This window comes from Nomascus leucogenys, chromosome 11 (genome assembly GCF_006542625.1).
Source record: "Nomascus leucogenys isolate Asia chromosome 11, Asia_NLE_v1, whole genome shotgun sequence".
Lineage (NCBI taxonomy): Eukaryota > Metazoa > Chordata > Mammalia > Primates > Hylobatidae > Nomascus > Nomascus leucogenys.
The window spans coordinates 47,527,537-47,551,098 of NC_044391.1; the positions used below are offsets into that span (position 1 = coordinate 47,527,537).

At 39.9% G+C, this 23,562-nt stretch overlaps 1 protein-coding gene across 2 annotated transcripts in view; it reads right to left on the reverse strand.

Annotated features, from left to right (window-relative positions):
* The window catches only part of SRGAP1 (SLIT-ROBO Rho GTPase activating protein 1), a 307,235-nt gene that overhangs the window by 92,281 nt on the left and 191,392 nt on the right, over positions 1-23,562 (reverse strand). The gene's annotated exons all lie outside the window — the stretch shown is intronic.

Sequence of the window (23,562 nt, forward strand, 5' to 3'; positions counted from 1 at the left end):
ACTATTTGCTTTATAAAGTTGTGTTAAAAACCTTTGATGTATATCTAATTTCTTCTCTTAGAAATGATATATGTAATTTGAATTTTAATAAATTTAGGAATATATAGAACATAACAATTTCACAATGTATTAAAATTTATAGAATGAATCCTCAATTATTACACATTTTGGTTATATTATTGTTACAAAAAATGTTTGTGTACAAAATTGTGTCATATTTCCTAGGACAAATTTTCAGAAACAGAATTGCAGCATTAGAGAATATGCACATTTTTGAGACTTAGTAATATATTGCCAATTTTATACTCAGCTAATTAAAATAAACTGATCTATTGTGTTATCTCTGAAAGTATTTCAGACAACATAGGTGCTTAATAAATATTTTCTTAAATAATAAACAAGCTATTCATTGTTTTTATAATAGTATCTATAAATCGGTATGTAATCTCTGTATTCTTAGGTACAGGAGAGTAACAGTCACAGATTTCAGAGCCACAGATTTTACCTGAAAATCATAATTTTTCCAACATAATTTCAGTATGCTTTCATATGTCAGACATCCGGGTGCATTCGAAAACCTGTGTATTTTGAGCACAATTATGCTCCTTAAAAGAAATAACACATGTAAGGTGTGATGACTCCAATGTAAAGGATGTATCAAGGAGCACAACTGAACTCGGCACCCAGTGCTAAGCATTCACGGAAGTACTTTCTTATAAATTATGTCAAATTCTCATCCCCAGAAGACAGACTTCATTTCATATGCAAATAACCATGTTACTCAGAGCCAATTTTATAACTAAGGTCTAAGAAGTTGAGAATAATGCAATGTTTTCAAGTAATGAATTTGATTTTTCTCATTTCAAGAGATGAGTTTTTAAATAGTTTGAGACCTGGAAGCATCACTGGAATAAATATATTTATTTAGGTTAATCTATATGAAATTGCTGTTTCTGTAAGGTTATTAAAAAGGTGGAAAATCAGCATTTTCTTACGGTTCAACTTAACACATGTTCTCAAGGTGACTATTTTGAAGAGTAAAACATGGGGCTAACGAAGCATCTTTACTTATTTTCATAAAATCTGATGATGGCTTTCCTTAAAAATGTAAGCTGGTAAATCATGTCAAAGGCATTACAGAGCCAGAACAAAGTAAGGGCTAAACTATAAAGCACTGGCAGCTTTTTCTGAGCCGTGTGTAATTGGAAAGTTGTCTGTTTTTAGTAATTATTGAACCTGTCTGGGAGAAGTTTGGTTGGCTACTCCAGTTTAAAAGCAAAATAAAATAGCAGTAGGAAGCAGCTGAGCAGCTGGGAAGTGAAAAGGGAGTCACCCTGCAGCTGGGCAAACAGCAAAAGGTCAACGAATAGACACACACCTTGCATTTCTTTCTAGGCTTGGCTCTGTTATTCCCTGCCTGAAGCAAACCCGCATACTATTATATTTGGGCCTTGGTTCCAGTTACATCTTAAAATGAGAGGGTGTACACACACACACACACACACACACACACACACTTGGTTCCAGTTACATCTTAAAATGAGAGGGTGTACACACACACACACACACACTTGGTTCCAGTTACATCTTAAAATGAGAGGGTGTACACACACACACACACACACACACACACACACTTGGTTCCAGTTACATCTTAAAATGAGAGGGTGTACACACACACACACACACACACTTGGTTCCAGTTACATCTTAAAATGAGAGGGTGTACACACACACACACACACACACACACACTTGGTTCCAGTTACATCTTAAAATGAGAGGGTGTACACACACACACACACACACACACACACACACGAGTTGCTCAGCTGTCTGTATTCTTGCTAATAGGAGTGAGGAAATGAGAACATGTGACTCTCATTACACTTGGATGAAAAGGCACCTCAGGCCACTCCGAGTATCTGAGAAATATTTCTTTTAAATATATTATCGCAAAGAAAAAATCTGAACTTCTGACTCTTGCTTGACTTAGACACTGAGGACTAGTATAAACAGGTAGTTTGCACAAACTAAGCCTAAGAGAAAGGATACTGCGCTGACTGCCAGCAGGGTGTTCCTTACTGACTAGTGTGGGTTAAAAGGAAAACATTTGAGTCTGACCTAACGCTGGAAAGAAAAGAGTGTATCTCATCATAATGTGGTTCAGCACAATAGCTGAGTATTCTCTACCTATTTCAGTGGTAATTTCCGGAAAGCAAATGTCTTTGTTGAGTTTTCCAATTTGACTTAGGGTTTCCACTATTCACTAAAATGTTAACAGTTACAATGAATGAATTTTAAAAGTTGGGGAGATACACGCTAAAAGCTTTTTTGAGAACTCTAATTGCAGATAATGAATGCAGGTACAAACTGCATTATTTAAAATGTAAGCTGTTGACAGAAGTCAAATGTATTTTGTATTTAAAATAACAGACAGTTCTCTTTCTTTTTCAGAGAAGTAAAGGAAAGCTTTTATTTTTTACAGGTGCATTTTGAATACATACTGCAAAGAAAATAACAGCTTCTCCACCAGCTTAATGCAAACACAAGCCTTTGCATACCAAATGACCTGACAGGCATATAGCCATGTAAATGTACTCCCATAGCATATTTTCCTGTTTGAATTCTTCTCTACTAAAACTTCATGCATAATTCTCCATTCAATACACCTAATTTATCTTTCTTGCTCCATTTTTCCTCAACTGCTGAAAAAACAGTCAAGTAGAAAATGACCCACATCATGAATTTCCTTAGGAGATTGGGACATCCTATATGATAACTTGCACAGAAGTTAATATTTTTTTTCTTATTGACATGCCCATATCATGTATCTGACACTACTCTTATAGTTTAAATCAAAATAATAAGGGCCCTTAAAATGTCCTTAAAAATACCTGTAGCAAATTTAATACTTCATGTTAAGAAATCACTATATATCTGAAAACTATATGTGTTGGAGAAGATCAATAGATTAATGCTATAGTTTCTACTTTTTGACTACTGGCTCAAAAGTTAGAAGACATGGATCCCAGGAATGGATCTACAATTACTAGGTGTGGGGAAATTATTTAATGCCTCTGATTACTTTACGAAGTCGTCATGGATGCCAAATTGTGTGTCCCTGTGTGTGTGTGTTTTTTTTAATTTAAATTTTATTGAGTATTTACTATATATATGTATACAATATATACAGATATGTACATATATGTATAATTTACTTTAGCAAGCATTGTATAATGCTCACTATGTGCTAGACATAGTTTTCAGCATTTTACAAATAACATATTTCATCCTTCTAGAAACTCTAATGAAATAGGTACCTTTATTCTTCCCTTGATGTTGATGAAAAAACTGAGGCATAGAGAGGTTACGTAACTTGTCTAAGGTCACACAGCTGGTAGAGCAATGGTGGGAACCCAGACAGCCTGGCTTCAGATGAGGTGTTTTGGACTGCTATGCCACAACCTTTGGAAAGTCTAAAGTATCATACAATTGGAAGGCCTCTTTATCTAAGGGATACAGTCACTCTTAGTTATATGTAAGAATAGAGGAAAAGAGGGGATGAAAGATATTTATGTATTCAACATGTGCTTGGTGCTTACCACCCATAACCCACTGATGGGTGTGAAAAGAAATACTTGGTTTCCATCTTCTAAGAGTTTAAAATTTTGGAGACTAAAAAATGGGCCTTCGATATTCTGATGGGCACAGCTGAAGGGAGGGCATCCAGGCTAGAAAGATGGTACAAGCAAAGTTCTAATAAGGCAGGGATGCGGGAAAGTGCACAGGTGAGGTGGGCATGAGCAGACCAAGATGGCAGAGAAGGGGTCCAGGGAAGAACTTGGAAAGTAGATGGTTGGGTAACAAGCTGAAGGATAAGATTAGATAAGTTGGCATGGGCCAAAGAGTCTTGAAACCCCCACTAAGAAGGGCATAATGTATTCTGTAGGTGTTGGTGAATTCACAGTGTTGCAGATAGTATGGTCAAAGCAGTGTCTTAGTAATAATTTGGTGGAGATATGCAGGATGGCTTGGTGTGACTTCATTTAGTATGGAGGAAGAGGGAATGGACAATAAGAATCCACGATGACAGTTATAGGGTCTTTTCCCTGTTACCATTCTCTTCGACCTTTTCTCAAACTTGACATGATTCCCTCTACCACGGAGTTCAATGCTATCAGACTGGTCCCAACACCCATCCAAGCAGCAATTTGTGTACCACTCTGAGTCAGTCACTTACGGCTCCCTCCCCAAAATTTATACGTTCCTGCCTCTGTAGCTTCTCCCAAGCAAGTCCCTGAGCTGCTGTCCCCCAGCACCTCCTCCTTTTGACATTTGACCCATTCTCCATGGCAAGCTTAAATCTCACCTATGGCTAAGTGTTCCCTGGCTTCTCAGCCAGAGGGATCTTATTCTTCTGACTGCCAAGACAAGCATCGTCTTTCAAGACAGCTCTTCATTCAGAGTCTTCAGCACACAGCACTTTAGCTATATGTCACAGATCTCTATGTACCACCCAGATTGTGGACTGTCCTGTAAGAAGAGCCAGGGTACCAGTCATGTTTATGTACCTTCAGATTCTTAAAACTGTCTCATATACAGTATGAGTAAAATAGGTGAGAATCAAATGAAGGATAAGAACCCATTTTATAGTAAGCTTGTCCATCCATTTATTCACTTAACAAATATTTATTAAACATCTACAATGCGCCTGGCATTGTTCTTTTCTATTCTCAGCTTCCAAAATAGCACCAGCAATAAATACCTGGGATTGGACTAATGCGATGACAAATATTTCTAAGTCATTTGTGAAATACGGTTAGTGTTGGAATTTATGGCCTCTCAGAAAAGAAATGATGTGGTGGTTTGGCAGGGAAGCGAGATGAAAAACAGTATGTTAGTGACATATTTCCTAATTTTATATAGCCTGCTGCTTCACTAAATCCATTAATCACTAAAAGCTCTTCTGAGAAACTACATTCTTTGGATTTCTTATCAACTACCTAGGATAAAGATCTATTTTCTACAATCAATACATAAGAGGACTCTAACTGTAGCTGAATTTCTGCAAGTGCCAGACTAACCAAACCACTGGGGTAGTACCACAGCCTTGGAAGCTCAAGCCCATTGTTTCCCAGGAAACTCTCAGGTGCATGGGGAAAGCCACCAGGGCCACCTTCAGCTGAATCCCAGGAACCTAACACAGCCACAGTACCTCCCTCCAGGTTATGGCCTCTCTTTGGGCAAGCTGTCTCTCTGGCGGCTTGAGACAGTGGTAGTGGGCAGGAATTCCCTCAAAAAGAGCACTCAGGACACTGTGTGCCATGATCTTTACATCTGCAATCTCCAGACTTTTTGCTCTTTAGTATACCTGGCCAAACCTGCTGATGAACACAGACTCTGGAACCAGGAAGACCTGGATATGAGTTCCAGTGCCATCAATTCTTAAGTGGGCAAGTTTCCTAATGTCCCTGAGCTCCAGTTCCTTCGAGGTAAAATGAGGATGAAATGACAGAATGTAAGCACACAGCACGGTGGGTAGTTATGATTCTTGACAGTGTCTAAGGTATGATGTAGAAGTAACAGTGCAGGCTTTGGGCCTTCATATCCAGGCTCTAAGCAGATACGTGCAGGCCACTGTCTCCCAAAGGCAAAGCAGTAGAGAGAACTGAGGTACAGTAAAAGCAGACCAACAGATGCCTTTTTGCTATTTCATGTTGAGAGCTGGGCTAGCCCAGACCTCATAAAAACTAAAACAATGTATCAGTGAGGATGGCCTTGGAGGCGACTGCAAAGACACTTACACATTTATAAAACACTCCTGAATTCACACTTTGGAAATGCTTTTGGCCTGTCTACACACACCTCTTATAATTAGCACCTTTTTCAATGTATGGTGACAATTACTCTAAAATCAGGTAGACATTAGCTCAGGTATCAGGGTGCAATGTATACTGATTTTATTTATTCATCCACAAAACAGCTACTGAGTGTCTGAATACCAGATACTGTGCTAGGCCTTGAGACTAGAGATGAAAGACATAATCTCTCCCCAGTAGGGGTGACACAAAGGCCAGCCTACTCCTACTGCACTACAAATAGGAAGTGGATATATGCAGAGGTGGGAGAGGGGCAGTTGCTGGACTTCAGGGTAGGCTGAGTGAGAATTAGGTAGAGAAAAATTCCCAGGCTTCTTTGTAATCAGCTTATATTTAAGTCTGGAAGCCCATTTAGGGAGAGAAAAAAATGGATAATATATTTCATTTATATAAAGGATATAAAGGCATGAGAAGCCAGCCCTTAACATATACCTACAACGGATGTCTCTGTTTCTCAGTTCCCATCCCATCCCCCACCTCCCACTTAAGGCCTACAAGTGAAACCAGAAAGTTTTTTTTTTTTCTTGCTCCCAACATCAGGGCTGAAAGAGTTGCTGATCCCTGAGGTCATGACTGCTCAGCAGGACTGTTACAATGATAAACTTTCACAAACCCACCTTCTCTCCCTGGGCCAATGTGGCTCTTCATAAATCAGTGAAAGCAAAGTTTACAAAACTGTAATTACGCTTGCAAAGTAGCATTTATAGGACAATTCAGTTTGAGTAGTAGCATACTCATGGTTAAGAGCTCAGACTCATGAGACAGACTGCCTGGGTTCAAATCCTGCCTCTGCCCTTACTTGCTGTGAGGTCTTTGGCAAGTAACCTAACCTTTCTGTGCCTCAATTTCCTTACTGTAAAATCAGAATTACAATATTACTCACTGCCTAAGGTGGTGGGGAGGATAAAATGTGTTAACACATACGAAGAGCACAGAAGAAAGAGGCTGACATATAAGTGCACAGTAAATGTCAGCTATTGATATTTGAAAAGAATGCCATTAAATAATTCATTTTAATAACAGGTCATAATTTTTCCATGATTGGAGGGATTGTTGTTTCTAATAGAGGTAAAAGGAAGAAAATCAGCAATATTTCCATTTATATACTACTCTGCTTTTGCACTGCTATAGAGAACCACCTGAGACTGGGTAATTTATAAAGAGAAAGGATTGATTGACTCACAGTTCTGCAGGCTTTATAGGAAGCATGGCTGGGGAGGCTTCAGGAAACTTACAATCATGGTGGAAGGTGAAGGGGAAGCAGGCATGTCTTATGTGTCCAGAGAAGGAGGGAGAGGGCAAAGGGGGAGGTGCTACACACTTTTAAACAGCCAGATCTTGTGAGAACTCTATCATGAGACAGCACGAGCAGGATGGTGCTAAACCATCAGAAATCACCCCCATGATCCAATCACCTCCCACCAGGTCCCACCTCCAACACTGGGTATTACAATTCCACATGAGATTTGGGTGGAGACACAGAGCGAAACCGTATCAGTGAATATGTTAAGAATTTTAGCAAAGCTCTTTATTTATGTATTTATTGAGACAGAGTCTCACTCTGTTACCACGCTGGAGTGCAGTGGTGTGATCTCGGCTCATTACAACCTCCACCACCCCCTCACACCGGGTTCAAGCAATTCTACTGCCTCAGCCTCCTGAGTATCTGGGATTACAGGCGCCTGCCACTGTGAGTGGCTAATTCTTGTATTTTTAGTAGAGACGGGGTTTTACCATCTTGGTCAGGCTGGCCTTGAACTCCTGACCTCATGATCCACCTGCCTTGGCCTCCCAAAGTGCTGGGATTACAGGCGTGAGCCATCGTGCCCAGTCTTATTTATTTATTTATTTATTTATTTGAGATGGAGTCTCGCTCTGTAACCCACGCTGGAGTGTAATGGCATGAGCTCAGCTCACTGCAACCTCCACCTCCTGGGTTCAAGCAATTCTCCTGCCTCACCCTTCAGAGTAGCTGGGATAACAGGCATTTGCCACCATGCTGGGCTAATTTTTGTATTTTTAGTAGAGATGGGGTTTCACCATGTTGACCAGGCTGGTCTTAACTCCTGACCTCAGGTGATCCGCCCCCACCACAGCCTCCCAAAGTGCTGGGATTACAGGCATGAGCCACCACACCTGGCCACAAAACTCTTTAGAATGAGCAAATAGACCAAGGTGAACAATTAAATAGCATGAGATACGGTCTTTATGGCAAGTTTATCAAAGGAAATTTGAGATACATTGTGACTCCATTGAAATAAAATCAGCGTAACAGTCTCAATTTGTCATCAAATTATATTTATAATCCAAACAAATGCTTTGAACAAAAGGCACTGTCTGGGACTCTGCACCCTGCTAGCTAGGGACTGCCAAGGAACCAAATGACAGGGCAAACGAGATGCAGAGACTAAGTAAAATAAAGGGAAAAATAGAGAACACATATGCAAAGGGAGGAAATAAAGCTAAGAAAAATCACAGAAATAATCAGCTTCTGTTCATTGTAGTGTTAACACTTTTGTTTCAGGAGTAATCATACAAAGCAGCATTTTTTTTTTCTTTTTTGGGGATTTAAAAAATATTTTTATTTGTAATTGACATAAAAAAATTGTACATATTTATGCAGTACAGTGTGATGTATGCATACTTTGTATAATGATAAAAAATGACTAAAAAAGGTAATGTAGATAAAATGATGCAAAAATAACATTAATATTATATGAAAATACATACATTGCTAAAAAGTAAAAGCACTGATACTCATACATTTAGATGGGTCAAATAATGCAGCAGAAAATTCACAGACAGGCTAAAGAAATGTTTGAAATGTGCTCAAGATCAATAGTAAGTGAAGAAACATGAGGCAGAATTTTTTTTTTTTTTTGCTTTGAAAGCTCATGTCACTTGTTTGTAATAGGAAATCACGTCATCCAGAATTTAGAAAGTGACTTTGAGGGCTTGTTGTCGGTTGTCGAGGGGAGGAGTGGGTGACTTATGTGCAGAGCTAGGTCTGTGGCTCTGGTCAGGGCACTGCCTTGGGTCACTCTGTGCTGGCCCAGGCCTGCTCCATGCCTGGCTGCTGGATAAACCAGTTCTCTTCTGACCCACAAAGCAATACAACGGTGGGGCAAACTCAGGATCTCTCTCAGCCCGGAGATCTGACTGATGAGGCAGAGTTTTTAACTATTTGTAAAAAAAAATGGAAGTATCTCATACTGCCATTGACACAGCCAGGTGGGAGGGGGGTCACTGGAGAAACGCCAACTGGCCTGCCCATGGGGTGGAGCCTCGGGAAGTTTCGGCCCTTTGCAGTGGGAAGGAGCTGGTCCCTCCTCTTCCTGTGTAGAACCTGAGATTCAGTCTTCCAGTGGGAGAAGCACTGGAGCATGGGACACTGTCCCAGGGAGAGTTCTGTTTCCCCCTTTTCTTCCTTTTCACCAAATAAAACCCTGTCTTACTCACCATTCAAATTGTCTGTGAGCCTAAATTTTCATGGCCATGGGACAAAGAACCCTGTCTTTAGTTGAACTAAGGAAGTCCTGCAACACCATAGCATACTGAGATTTTGCCCCTAGTAAATTTACAGAGTAGCATTTTTAACGGAAAGGTCTATGAACAACAAACCTGGATTTTGGTCCTGGCTTTGCTGCAAAATAACTCTGTAAACTCAGCCTTTCTGATCCTCATCTATTAGAGATGACAACATGAGGTCTCTCTACAGGATCAAAATTAGGGAGACAATCAAATCTAACTTTATACCTCAGGTACTTTGAAAAGTGTGGGATGAAAGACAAAGTACAAAGTAGAGGCGTGATCACAGAAGGAAAAATTGATCGCATAACTTCTGGGTGCAGAAGGCTTCCTTTCAAGAGAATTTTAATATATCCTTTAAAAGGAGAATATCTGATGAAGCTCAGAGGAAATAGTGTAGGATGACATTTAGGAGTAGTATATGAAAACAGTGTCCTTACTGTTATTCCAGTTTTTATTTTCTGATGGAGCCTTCAGTCTCCCATGCAGAGACTGTGTGACTCTAAGGCAAGGTTTATGTAACTCCTACAAAGGAGGTGGTTGGTTTATGTGCCCTCTTGGGTCTTTTCTAACTCTAAAATTCTATTGATATTGAATCCATGATTTCAAATTTTTATCTCATAATAACTAAATTCTGTAAGAATTTATTATTGGGGAAACATATATAACATACTTCTCAGTGTCAGGGTAGATGGCAGCTAATTTTTTTTTTTTTTTTTTGAGACAGAGTCTTGCTCTGTGCAGTGGTGTGATCTCGGCTCACTGCAACCTCCTTCTTCCAGGCTCAAGTGATTCTCCTGACTCAACCTCTCAGGTAGCTGGGATTACAGATGTCTGCCACCACACCTGGCTAATTTTTGTATTTTTAGTAGAGACAGGATTTCACCATGTTGGCCAGGCTGGTCTTGGACTCCTGACCTCAAATGATCCACCCACCTTGGCCTCCCAAAGTGCCGGGATTACAGGCATGAGCCACTGTGCCCAGCCGGCAGATAAATTTTAACCAAAAGAAAAAGCCAGTGTAATAAAAAATTATACTAATTATCTCCTTCTGGTTCTGTTGACTTGAGACAGCAAGGAGTCCACCGTGCTATGCCAGGGATATAAGATTCCTCCTGGAATTCTCCACGGGCTCCGAGGCCATAACTCATCTGCTTTGCTGAAGAGAAATTACATCTAGAAATGAACAATACCCCTATAGTCTATCTAGCACACTGTTAAATTGATGAACCTTATACAGGGATATCTATTACTCTAGTGACTTTAATTAGCTCCCAAACTGATTACTGATCAATCATCAAGTGCTCATTAAGGAGGAAAACCCAGGAGCTATTTGGTAGGTGTGGGCTGACATACTTACAGATATGCTACATGCTTCTATTTTTGATGGTTACATTTCAGTTAAATCAGGGCATTAGTCATCTTTTCCAAAATGCTAAATTTAACCATGATTTTTAAATGTTAACATAAATTACAATTAGTTTCATAAGATTTTGGTACTTTAATAAAACTAACGAAAAAGGATCAACTTACCCTAAAGAAGATAAATTGTTTTATGGCTTATTAAAAAGAAAATGTTTCTATTTGTAATGAAAGTAAAGTGTACTTATAAATCTTAATCTGCACTTGCTCTTTCCAGGAGTTACTGGAGGCAGGTTCTACTTAAAGTCTTTGAGTCATAGGTGGGGTTATTGGTTTTGTTTATCTCTAAGGAACTCTTGATCAACATTCATATTCAGCAAAAGTTTCTCAAGCCCTCTACTATGTACAACAAATAGGCCTTGTCTTATTTGACTTAATGTTCTATTGCTAGAAATCCAATTATGTTTTCTTCTTTATTGATTTATGCTAGTTCATTAGCTCATAATTTTTTATAAACATAATTATCAATTTGGTGTTATACTACAGTATCTGCCCACTTCACAATTATCAGAGATTTTGACATGAAATAAACGCTATTTTATCCAATAAATTCTAATTTAGCAAAAGATTATTTTCCTTTCTTTTCTCTCGAGTATTCATTGTAGTGGGGTAAAGAGAGAATGGTAAGGAAATGGGATTTTAAGAAATCTCCGTTTAATGCTTTATTTATTTATTTATTCATTTATTTATTTATTTTTTGAGACAGAGTCTTGCTCTATTGCCCAGGATGGAGTGCAGTGGCAAGATCTCGGTTCACTGTAACCTCCACCTCCTGGGTTCAGGTGATTCTCCTGCCTCAGCCTCCCTAGTAGCTGGGATTACAGGCATGCGCCACAATGCCTGGCTAATTTTTGTATTTTTAGTCGAGACGGGGTTTCATCATGTTGGCCAGGCTGGTCTTGAACTCCTGACCTCAAGTGATCTGCCTGCCTTGGTCTTCCAAAGTGCTGGGATTACAGGCGTGAGCCACTGCCCCCGGCCTGCTTCATTTATTTTTACATCAATGATTTGCTAACACTCTTGCAATATTAGAGTGTATGGAGTTCCCTGCAGAGGCAATGTTTCACACATCTGTGCTTTCCCTCACACACTCTCCTCTTTCTGGAATGCTTTTCCCATCCATCCTTTATCACTAAATTCAGGTGTCAGCTTTTTCAGGAAGTCTCCTGAGTGGTTCCATGCTTGCCTAGAGCCATAGAGATCTCTATCTAGTCTGGTGCCCAACACTGTACATGGACACATCTCACCAGTCTAGCTCCCTGATCACAGGGCTGTGTGTTACTCGGCCATGCTCAGGACTTACATATTTGTAGAAAGAACCCATCCCCAGCCATTCAGTGTTTAAGACTTGGATGCAATAAAAATAATCCTATAACAATTTCAGAGCAGAAGCAACAATGCTTTTAGTACTTTCCATTTATCTGATTTAGAGACACGACACAAATTCTGAGATTTCGGACAAATGGGGAGTAACTGCATTCCACAAATTCTAAGACCTTAAAGTCACAGATCCTCTTTCCGTACTTGCTGGCAGCGACCCAGAAAGAAGAGAGGAGCACTGTCCTAAAAGAGAGCCCATTCCATTTCTGAACCGCTCTAATGGTTCATCCCAGGAATCAGAATGCTTGGGTTCAAATAATAGTTTTGCCTTATACCATGTTCCTGGGTTTACTCACCTCTAAACTGGGAATAAGAGTATTACCTGTAAGGTTGGAAAAATGAATACAAAAAATGAATAAATGAATACATGTCAAGCCCTTGCAGTGATCACTGGTATACAGTGAATGCTTCAACAATGCAACACAAGTAATAAAGTACCCCACTCTTCTATCACATCTGCTATGGTCTGAACGTTTGTGTCCACCACAACATCATATGTTGAAATCCTAACTCCCCAAGGTGATGACGGGATTGGGGGGACATAACCAGGGTGATCAGTCATGGGAGCAGAGTACTCATGAATGCAACTAGTATACTTATAAAAGAGGTGTGAGAGAGACCTCTTGTTCCTTCAACCATGTGAGGGCACAGCAAGAAGGTGTTGTCTATGAGCCACAAAGGGGTTTCACCAGATACTGAATCTGCTGCTGCCTTGATCTTGGATGTCCCAGCTCTAGAACTGGAAAATAAATTTCTGTTGTTTATAAGCCACCCAGTTTGTGGTATTTTGTTATAGCAGCCAGAACAAACTAAGAAAATCTTTTCAGCCCACAATAGCTATAGCCTATCCAGTGCTCACTTGTTTATTCTCACACACCTGAGAGGCCGGAGAGCCCAGGGATCGTCTTTGTTTTATGGGTCAAAGCAACTGAGCTGCAAAGAGACTTAATCATGCCCAACAAATCAACAGAGAAAGTCGGTGATAGAGAAGGTCATTCAGAAAGTTCTTATTTCAAAAGCGGTTTTCATACAATGTCTTCAGAGGCACTGAAATACAAGTTTAATCTACTGAAAGAAATATCCAAGAGTCTGCACATGGAATAGATATTAACCAGGGCCACAGTGGCAGCAGGAGCTAAGCAATAGCCTTTGGTGGCAAAGGAAAAGTTTCAAGTAGTTGGCAGTGTTGAAGGGGAAAGCACATGCATAATGAAAGGCCACCAAATTTACTAGAATTTCAAAGTCACCTGCAACTTTAAATATTTAGTTCTCAGGGAAATGTTTCACATGGCTTCAACATTACATGTGTGTATTAGACCTCTATATTACAAGGTTTAGTACATGAAATATTTACACCGAGGACCCAAGATACTTCAGAATCTTGAAATCATTAAAGACCCACACCTTTAGAATTGCAGCATCAACTAAAATGGAAAGGCTGCTATGGAATCCTTTTCTTTTAATGAAAAGTGGCTCGGAAATTGACACATATATTCTATGCCTCAGATTCAATACATCTCACTCCTTTTATTGGAACAATAGAAAAAAAAAAGAGAAATAAGAGGCCTTTGTTAATCTGTGCAAGAGAGCTTTTTGAGTTTGCAAACTGCTTTTGACTTGATGTCTAACCATTTTTTTTGCTGTCTATGTTCTTTGCAATCTCGTTTTAGTAGCTGTTCCGAAATCATTCAACTTCTGATTTTCCCTCTTTCCTTAGATAGGGCTCCAGAGCGAGATTCTATGAATGTACCTTGTGCTTTTTCCCAACTCTGTGCCTCGGCTCTCACTGCTCCTTTTCCTCAGATGCCTTTCCCCCGTTTCATCTCTCCTCTTACTGAAATCCTGGCTATCTTCTCAAGTCCATTTTTAGACCTTTTCCTCTCTGCAATTTTCTCAGTCCTCAACATGGACCCCTGTCTTTGGATCTCCAAAGCCCTCTGCCTGAATCTATCTGTGGGTACATAATAGTCTGTGTTATGTACCCACACTATATTCACCAGTAAAAAGGGAGTACAGCATGTGGGCTAAGAGCATAGACTGCCTTGTCTGAGACTTCCTAGCTGTGTGACCTTGGGCAAGGTACTTAACATCTCTCTGCCTCAACTACCTCCCATGGTTGTTGGGAAAATATAAAGAACTAATTATGCAAAGTGCTTAGAATAGTGCCTGGCACAAAGGTTAGCTGTTACTATGTCCTAACTTTAGCACATCTGCTAGACTGAAAGCCTCCTGAACTGGTACTGTCTCACCTGAAGCTCCTAGCATGGCAGCACACACCTCCTAAGAACCTACTTGCTAATCTGAATTAAAATAAAACCTGGGTTTCAGTTCCAACCTGGCCATGAGTTAGCTCTGGGACGTTAGTGAATCACTTAATCTCTCTGAGTCTTCCGGATATTCTTCCAAAATGAGGAGGTTAATTTGAACATTTCTTTTTTTTTTTTGAGATGGAGTCTTGCTCTGACCCCCAGGCTGGAGTGCGGTAGTGCGATATTTGCTCCCCACAACCTCCTCCTCCTCCTGGGTTCAAGCGATTCTCCTGACTCAGCCTTCCGAGTAGCTGGGATTACAGGCGTGCATCACCACGCCTGGTTAATTTTTGTAGAGACGGGGTTTCACCATGTTGGCCAGGCTGGTCTCGAACTCCTCACCTTAGGTGATCTGCCCACCTCGGCCTCCAAAAGTGCTGGGTTTACAGGCATGAGCCACTGCACCTGGCTCTTAATTTGAACATTTCTAAAGGTCCATTTCGGTCCCCAAATGCTATCAAACTACGGTAGGATCAAATTCACATAATCATGTGAGTTAGAAAACTATGCCAGTGAGTTAAGATATGTTGAACTGGATCATCTGATAACAACTGATTTAGAGCTTGATTTCCTTTACATGATTTTTTACATTTCTACTGGTCAACATTTCTGGTCCAATTTCAAACAGTAAAATTCAAGAAAATGCCTCTAATTTATTTTGGCAAGTATCATATATATTCAGTACTATAAACGGCTTAAGATGTCTGTCATTAAAGCATTCTAATCACTTAAAAATTATAATACTGTATTTCAGAACATAGTAATTTGGACAAAATACTTCATTGAGAAGGATTCTGGATATAAAATATTCTTTAGAATTTTTTTTTTACTAAATCTATACTTTCTAACACATTCTCATTTCTAAACTAAATAATTACATTGGGGTTCATATGGCTCACATTTTTTTTTAAAAAGACAGCCTTACTTGTGGTATATAAACATTAATCATAACTAATTCTTAAATATCAGAAAGAAAATGAAACTATAAGCAGGAGGTAGGAAGCAGTTGGCATCACTGATCAGCAGAATGCCCTCAAAGATGTCTACATATAAAGTTCTTATCAAACAGTTCTTCTCAGACATCCTTGAATTGGTCATTTTATTAATCCCGATCATTCTGGCAGAAAAACAAAGCCAGGTTAAATGAGCTAATCTAGTCTCCAAAGTCAGTGTGTGTCAAGGCCAAGATAAGAATTCAGAAGTTGCTCACAGAGAGTCACGTGACCCCAATCCCTCTTTCTTTCCACTGAAGTGTCTAGCAATCAAAGCCGGGGAAGGAGGTACGGAAATCCTTTGTCAGCCCAAGGTCCCTAAATAGAGTGTTTTTAAAAAAGTTTTCCAGCAGGCATCATGGAGAATGTGGTATTCCACACATATTTTCAGTTTGGGGCGTTTTACGTATTCCTACTCCTTATTTCCGTTTGTTCAGTGTTTTGTTTTGAGACCCAGGCCTCTGTAGTCTGTCTCAAAGGAATGAATTTTCATTTTCACTACAGAAATATATATTTCAAATTCTTAAAATGCCCTTGAGCTAAAATAAATACGTAACCCCCACTCCTCCCTTCTCAAGGTCAAAAACCTCTTTGAGGCTCAGAGAAAAATCTTCCGATATGAGGTGGCAAGTATCTTGGGCTCTCGGAATGACTTTTCAACCTTGCCTTGGGCATGTTTCTTCTTTATAGAATGATGCATTAGCTCCTGGTCTGTGGGAGGCTCACAAAACCAGCCAACAAAGTTTCCCTCCGCAGTCCTCGGAGGCTGTTTTCAAGGAAGGGCTTGAAATAATAAACAGCATCTTTTCATTCCCTCTAAAAAATAATTAGCTTTTTTTTTTTTATTTAAACGTTTTACAGAGACAAGGGCTTCAAAGACACGTAAAGGCCAGGCTAGATTCTGTGCTCACATCAACTCTGTTTTTTAAACCACTCCTGTGAAAGTTACTCAGCCCACCTCTGGGTTTGTACCAGGACAGCTTCCATCCTCCATTTACATTTGTTAGGCATTGATATGGTTTGGCTGTGTCCCTACCCAAATCTCACCTTGAATTGTAATAATCCCTACGTGTCAAGAGCAGGACCAGGTGGAGATAATTGAATCATGGGGGTGGTTTCCCCCATGCTGTTCTCATGATAGTGAGTGAGTTCTCAAGAGATCTGGTGGTTTTATAAGGGGCTGCCCCTTCACTTGGCACTCATTCTCTCTCCTGATACCCTATGAAGAGGTGCCTTCTGCCATGACTGTAAGTTCCCTGAGACCTCCCAACCATGGGGAACTGAGTCAATTAAGCCTCTTTTCTTTATAAATTACCCAGTCTCAGGTATTTCTTCACTGCAGTGTGAAAACGGACTAATACAGGCATATTGGAGTTAGCGCTCATTAGGAAGAAAACAAAGCTGAATGGAGCAAGACATGGATCCTTAGAAGTAACCACTATGTTTCATATGCACACTGAACAGGAAGTTTTACATTATAACACTAAAGCTAAATGAGAGGCTGCACCCAAAATTAACATATCCTATTTTTTTTTCTTTTTCTTTTTTTGAGACTGGATCTTACTCTGTCACCCAGACTGGAGTGCAGTAGCGCAATCATGGCTCATTGCAGTCTTGACCTCCTGGACTCAGGTGATTTGCCCACCTCAGCCTCCTGTGGAGTTGGGACTACAGGCACACACCACCACACCCGGCTACATTTATTAATTTTTTGGGAGAGACAGGGTTTTGCCATGTTGTCCAGGCTGGTCTTGAACTGGGCTCAACTGATTCTGCCAGCTCAGCCTCTCAAAGTGCTGGGATTACGGACATGAATCACCACACCTGGCTTCACATCCTAAAATGAAAGCCGATTACCCAAAGTCATTTGGGTTTGCCCATTCTGTAACCCATATAACAGTCTAGAAAGCTCATGTTTTTACAAGTATCCATCATAGAATGCAGTGTGAGAGTTTTACTGATTCTTTAGCTCAGGTTTACCACTCCTCCTGCCACCTCCTCTGCACATCCTTCTCTAAGGCAGCTGCCCAGTGAGGAACTGATGGGCCTTGGGAACAGAAGTGGGTTTAGATTTTGGATCAGTCATTTACTGTCTGTATGATCCTGAGCTAACTATTCCAAGCCCCAGTTCCCACATGTAAGCCTGAGATTAGGCATACCTGCCTCACAGTGCTGCTGCGGGAAATAAATGGGATAATGTGCTTGCCCTCATGGTAAAGAGTTGGATAAATCTTTATTTCCTCAGTTCCTTTCCTCTTGATCTAATGGAACTTGAGGACAGATTACCTCTTGACTCTGGCTAGCTGTGTGTGCTGCTGATGCATAGAGAGTGTGATAATCAATTACACACAATTAACAATCAATTTCACATGGATTTATCATGACATCTGTGTTAATCTTGACTAGAATTAGCTGACTGAGAGTGGTCAACTCCTTGTTTTGTAAAATGCCGAGTGTAATGCTATAAAGCCTAGAGAAAGTAAAGAAAGAGTAATAAAGGGCAAATCATGGTTTTTCTATTAAAATACTGCATAACCTTTTGAGATTTTGGTAGTGGGACGGGCTTAACACTTTAAACCCGTTTCATATGACCTCTTTACTGGGCCGATGAAGGCACATTTTGTTTTGAATGTTCCCTCTAACCTCTGTGTCACCATTTTTCTCTGTTTTTGCCTTTCACTTTTCCACTTCTTCGATCACAGCCCCGTTAACATTTACTATCAATGTAGTTTCTTAGGAAAGTTACCTTCCTTTTTTTTTTTTCGTACAAAAGTAACATACATATTCATCATAAGAAAAATTCATATATATGTAAAAAACCATCTGTAATTACTGTTAAAATCATTCCTGATATCTGCATTTACTTTGTGAGGCTGACATGAAGCTGGGGCCATCCCCATTCCACTGATAAAGAGGGCGATGATGATGAGGAGGCTAACACTAACTACTAATGTTTTTTAAACATTTACCGTGTGACAGGCACTGTTCTGAATGCTTTACCTGTACCAACTCAGCTGTACTTTTCCTCTTACCTTTTATACCTGCCATATTATACATTTATTTATGGCCCCCCTCTCTCTCTTCCCTGGAATGTAAATGCCTTGAGAGGAAGGACTTGGTCTGTTTTTATTCACAGCTATATCACCAGTACATCTCACAGTGCCTAGCACAGCAAGCATGCAAAATGTTTCCATTTGTCTTCAGAACATTCATTCAACAACTCTAAGAGGTATTATTTTGATTTCTATTTTACAGATGAGAAAACTGAGGCACAGAGTCACACACACCAGAAAGGGACAGAGCTGTAACTTAAGCATTGACCCTTCCCCATTATACCCTTGTGCCTTGTCAGACACTGTAATAATTAATTTTATGTGTCAACTTGACTAGGTCGTGGGGTGCCCAGATATTTGGTCAAACTTGATTCTGGATGTGTGAGAGTGTTTCTGGATGAGATTAACATATGAATCAGTAGGCTGGGTAAAGCAGATTGCCCTCTCCAATATAGGTGGGTCTTAGCCAACCCACTGATGACCTGCATTGAACAAAAAGGCTGAGTAAGAGAGAATTCACTCTCTCTGTGTGATGGTCTTTGAGCTGGAACATTGGTCTTTTCCTGGAGTTGAACTGGAACTTACACCATTGGCTTTTCTGGTTTTCAGGCCTGAGCTCAGACTAGAATTATACCATTAACCCTCCTGGCTGGATCTCCAGCTTGCTCACTGGAGATCTTGGCACTTCTCATCTTCCATAACTGTGGGAGCCAACTCGTTACAGTAAATCACTTTGCACATGCACACACACACACACACAAACACACACACACACACACCCCCATTCTGTTGGTTCTGTATCTATGGAGAACTCAGACTAATACAGGTGCCCAGAGAAGCTAAATGATTTCCCAGTGCCACACAACTAACAATTAATGAAGCTGGGATTCAAATATAAGCTTGCTGACTGCCAGTCCACTTACTTTTGTTTCATGATAGCACAACGATGTCCCTGGTTTCTTAACCCTACTTCCAAACTTGCTAATTCTATCCTTTAGCTTGCTTTCAAATGTTTAACTCAGAATTAGCAAATTAGGCTGAGAAAGGGAGTCTGGGGATCCTGGTTCACCCTTTCACTTTTAGCCAATGAATTCCACCTGTTAAATCATTTAAATACATGTCTAAGAAGTACAGGTTGCCATTGAGCCACATGTTCAATTTGCCACCTACATTTTGTTAAAGCAACATTAATGCCATTGATTCTAAAAACTATAAATGAGCTGAAGATAAATTGCTTATGTTCTCTGTATTGTGGGGGAAGCATTAACATTTAGAGATCTTATTTAGAAAATAGTTACCCACAACTACAGCAATAGAGATAAAAATGACAGTAAAGGGTAGAGGCTCTGCAGCCAGTCCTGGACTTGAGATCCCACCCTATCACTTACTGTGCACCCTGAAGCAAGTCCCTCTGAGCCTTAGTTTCCTCGTCTGTCAAACGAAGATGATGAGAATAACTACCTCATAGAGGTGCTGTGAGGATTACATGAGATAATGCAAATAATATGCTTAGCACAATAACTAACACAAACATAATCAGCATGTGGTAAATGTTTAGCTACTCTGGCAGGCATGGCTAGTTAGCTACAAATCACTCCCCTTCTCTTTCAAATGAACAGAATCCCATTTTTAAAAAACTGGTTAGCAGTGACCTGGCTAGCTAAAATACTGTAATTCCCAGACCTCCTTGCAGCCTGGTGAGACCATGTTCTAAGTTCTGGCCAATGAGATGTATATGAATGTCTTGTGTGAGACTTTTATGGAGTCTCCTTAAAAGGCAAGGCCCTTCTTCCCATTTTCCATTCTGTTGCCATGAATGCAGATGTAATGGCTGGAGTTCTAGCAACCATCTTGAATTCTAAGGCCAAACGTTACAATGGGGTTTATCTGAACAATGCAGTAGGAGGAGCTTGAGTCTTGCAAGGCTTTATGTTACCTCCATACCAGGCCTGAACTGTCAATCTTTGGTCTTTTTTTTTTTTTGTGAGAGAGAATATAAACATCTATTTGGTTTATGCCATTATTTTGAGAACCTTTGTTCTTCAAGGCTGAACTAATCATGTTTCTTTTCTTTCTTTCTTTTTTTTTTCTTTTTTTGAGATGGAGTCTCACTCTTGTCACCCAAGTTGGAGTGCAGTGGCACAATCTCGGCTCACTGCAACCTCCACCTCTTGGGTTCAAGGGATTGTCCTGCCTCAGCCTCCCAAGTAGCTTGGATTACAGGCACCTGCCACCACGCCCAGCTGATTTTTGTATTTTTAGTAGAGTCGAGGTTTCACCATGTTGGCCAGCCTGGTCTTGAACTCCTGACCTCAGGTGATCCACCCACCTTGGCCTCTCAAAGTGCTGGGATTACAGGCATGAGCCACTGTAGCCAGTGAAGACTGAACTAATCTTAACTGCTCTGGCTGTCTTTTGTAGTGGCCTAACAATTCAAATAGAGGTTTAAAACCATTTGAGGCCTTTTTTTTTCCCCCGGCAAATAAAGGCAAGATTGGGCCAAAATATAGAAAAGGAGCTGCAAGTCTTCAAAGCCTTTCCTTTCAGTAGCCACTCTAATGCCACCATCCTGTCTTCTGCTTGTAAGTCCAGTGCTTCGTGCCATATCCACACAACCTGTGCTCTATTGTATTATATATCTATCATATCATCATATGATATCATATCTACCCTATCATCTACACAATCTGGCCTGGTAAAACTCAGTTCACTCTAACATATAAATGACCATAGGGCATCTCTCTCTATTCTCCTTCCTGGGCATATATATTTTATTTGAGACAAAGCCTTCTGATAAAATGTTTGAAAAAATCAACAATTGCTGTGGGAGCAATATTCTGGGGTAAGGAAGTCCAAACATAAGGCTGTCACCCACCACTAAGGTTGACTGTAATTTAAAATTAAGTACTCCACTGGCACATGGAAGTTAGTGTACTTCTCAACTGCTCACTTTCAACTCCCAAGGAGTGTCAAGGGTTGAGAGCAAGTGAGGAGTGAATATTTGCCAGAAAAGACAATTAAAAAGCATCCTCAATTCCCTGAGGCTATGTATTTTATACCTGTTACTTCAACAATCACTATTACATCATCAATTGTACAAAATTCTATGCACGATGCAACTAGGTTATTTGTTCATGACCAAAATACCAGTGAGTGGTTGAATGGGGAACCTAAACTACATTCCTCCAAATATTGTTCCACTGTTCAAATACACCTCATCTCGCCTCTTTCCTGATTTAAACTGAATATTAATATAATGGATAGATTTGATTTGAACAAGACAGAGTTTGTGTATCTGAAGATAAAGTGCAAGAGAGACCAAACAGCATCTCCTTTTAGAATAAAAAGGGAGAGGGTGTGTGTGTGTGCATGAGTGATATGAAGTTCTCTCGCCACAGAACATGACCTCTGGCCTTGCTGAGTATGCTCTCTGATTAAATTTTTTCCGCAGGAGCAGTGATCTACAGATGACATAATTAAAACCTCATTACTTGTCTGCCCTATCCCTTAATTCCTCAACCAATTCGGAGAGGTTAAATGACTGTGATAGGGTCACTCCAACCCTGGTGGCCTTTGGTAGAACCTGGCTCTTTCGGCTTTCGGGCTGATATTGATAAGAGTTCTGAGGTGTCAGCTTACTTACTTGAACACTACAGAGTCTGCAAAATGTCTAGGTGCAATCGATAGGCTGGATCTAGGAGAAATTTCATTATACATATCCCTCACTGAGATAAAATTTTCAGGACACTCTATTGACTTTTCTTGTATTCAGTGGTGAAGTTCATCTTTGCCACTGTTGTCTTTACTACTACTACTATTTTCAGACCATAATCAACAGGCTCTAACCTATCATGACATGACAACCAGCAGACTTATTTTTTTAAGGTATTAGGGACTGATTTCTATTTCTAGGTAAAACAATGTCTAAGCAAAAGGAACCTCAAGGAAAGTGCCACAACGTCCTCATCTTAAAAGAGTTCAATGGAAGACAACACAGAATTTCTGCTTATTCCTCTTTGGAAGTCTCAGGTATACAAAGGTCATTTTACTTTTAAATTACTGGGCTTCTAGAAATGGTTGATACCTTAGGGTATCAGAAACTAACAAATCACATAAGGCAGGAGGTAGAAATTGGCCTTTATCACATAAAAATCAGTTTCATTAAGCATTTGGTATATAGATCTAATCTCTTAACCTGAGGCTTTTGTAGGTTGCACGGAGAATGGAAAGTTTCTGAAGGAGGAACTAACATCTAGAAACTGTCAATTCAATTTATATGCACAGATGCAGTAAATGTGCTTTATAAAAATAGAGTTATCACACACAGAAAAAAACTAGAAAGTTCATTTTATAAAGAATCATTTTATAAAAGTTTAATTTGTAAGTTTCTTTAATTAGTAAGTATCAAAGGAGCATTAAAAATTTAATTTACAAAACTGTATTTTACACACGTGCCTTTTTAGGAACAAATGGAATTGGTAAATCAAGAAACGTGCTTTCGAGTTTCAGGTTTAGTTTGCCTATAAAAAAACAATTCAGGCCAGGCTTGGTGGCTCATGCCTGTAATCCCAACACTTTGGGAGGCTGAGGTGGGCGGATCACATGAGGCCAGGAGCTTGAGACCAGCCTGGCCAACATGGCAAAACCCCGTCTCTACTAAAAATACAAAAAAATTTGCCGGGCATGCCTGTAATCCCAGCTACTCTGGAGGCTGAGGCAGGAGAATTGCTCGAACCCGGGAGGCAGAGGTTGCAGTGACCGAGATTGTGCCACTGCACTCCAGTCTGGGTGACAGAGCGAGACTCCTCAAAAACAAACAAACAAACAAACAAACAAAATAATCTTGTACAATAAAAATCCAAATATCTTTCATTAATATAAATTAATATTACTCATTTGTTATTTTATTCTCTTAAAATAAAATATCCCCCAAAAGAAATTTGTATTTAATAACATGATCATTAAGTGTGAAAAAATATTTACATAAGTATATTAC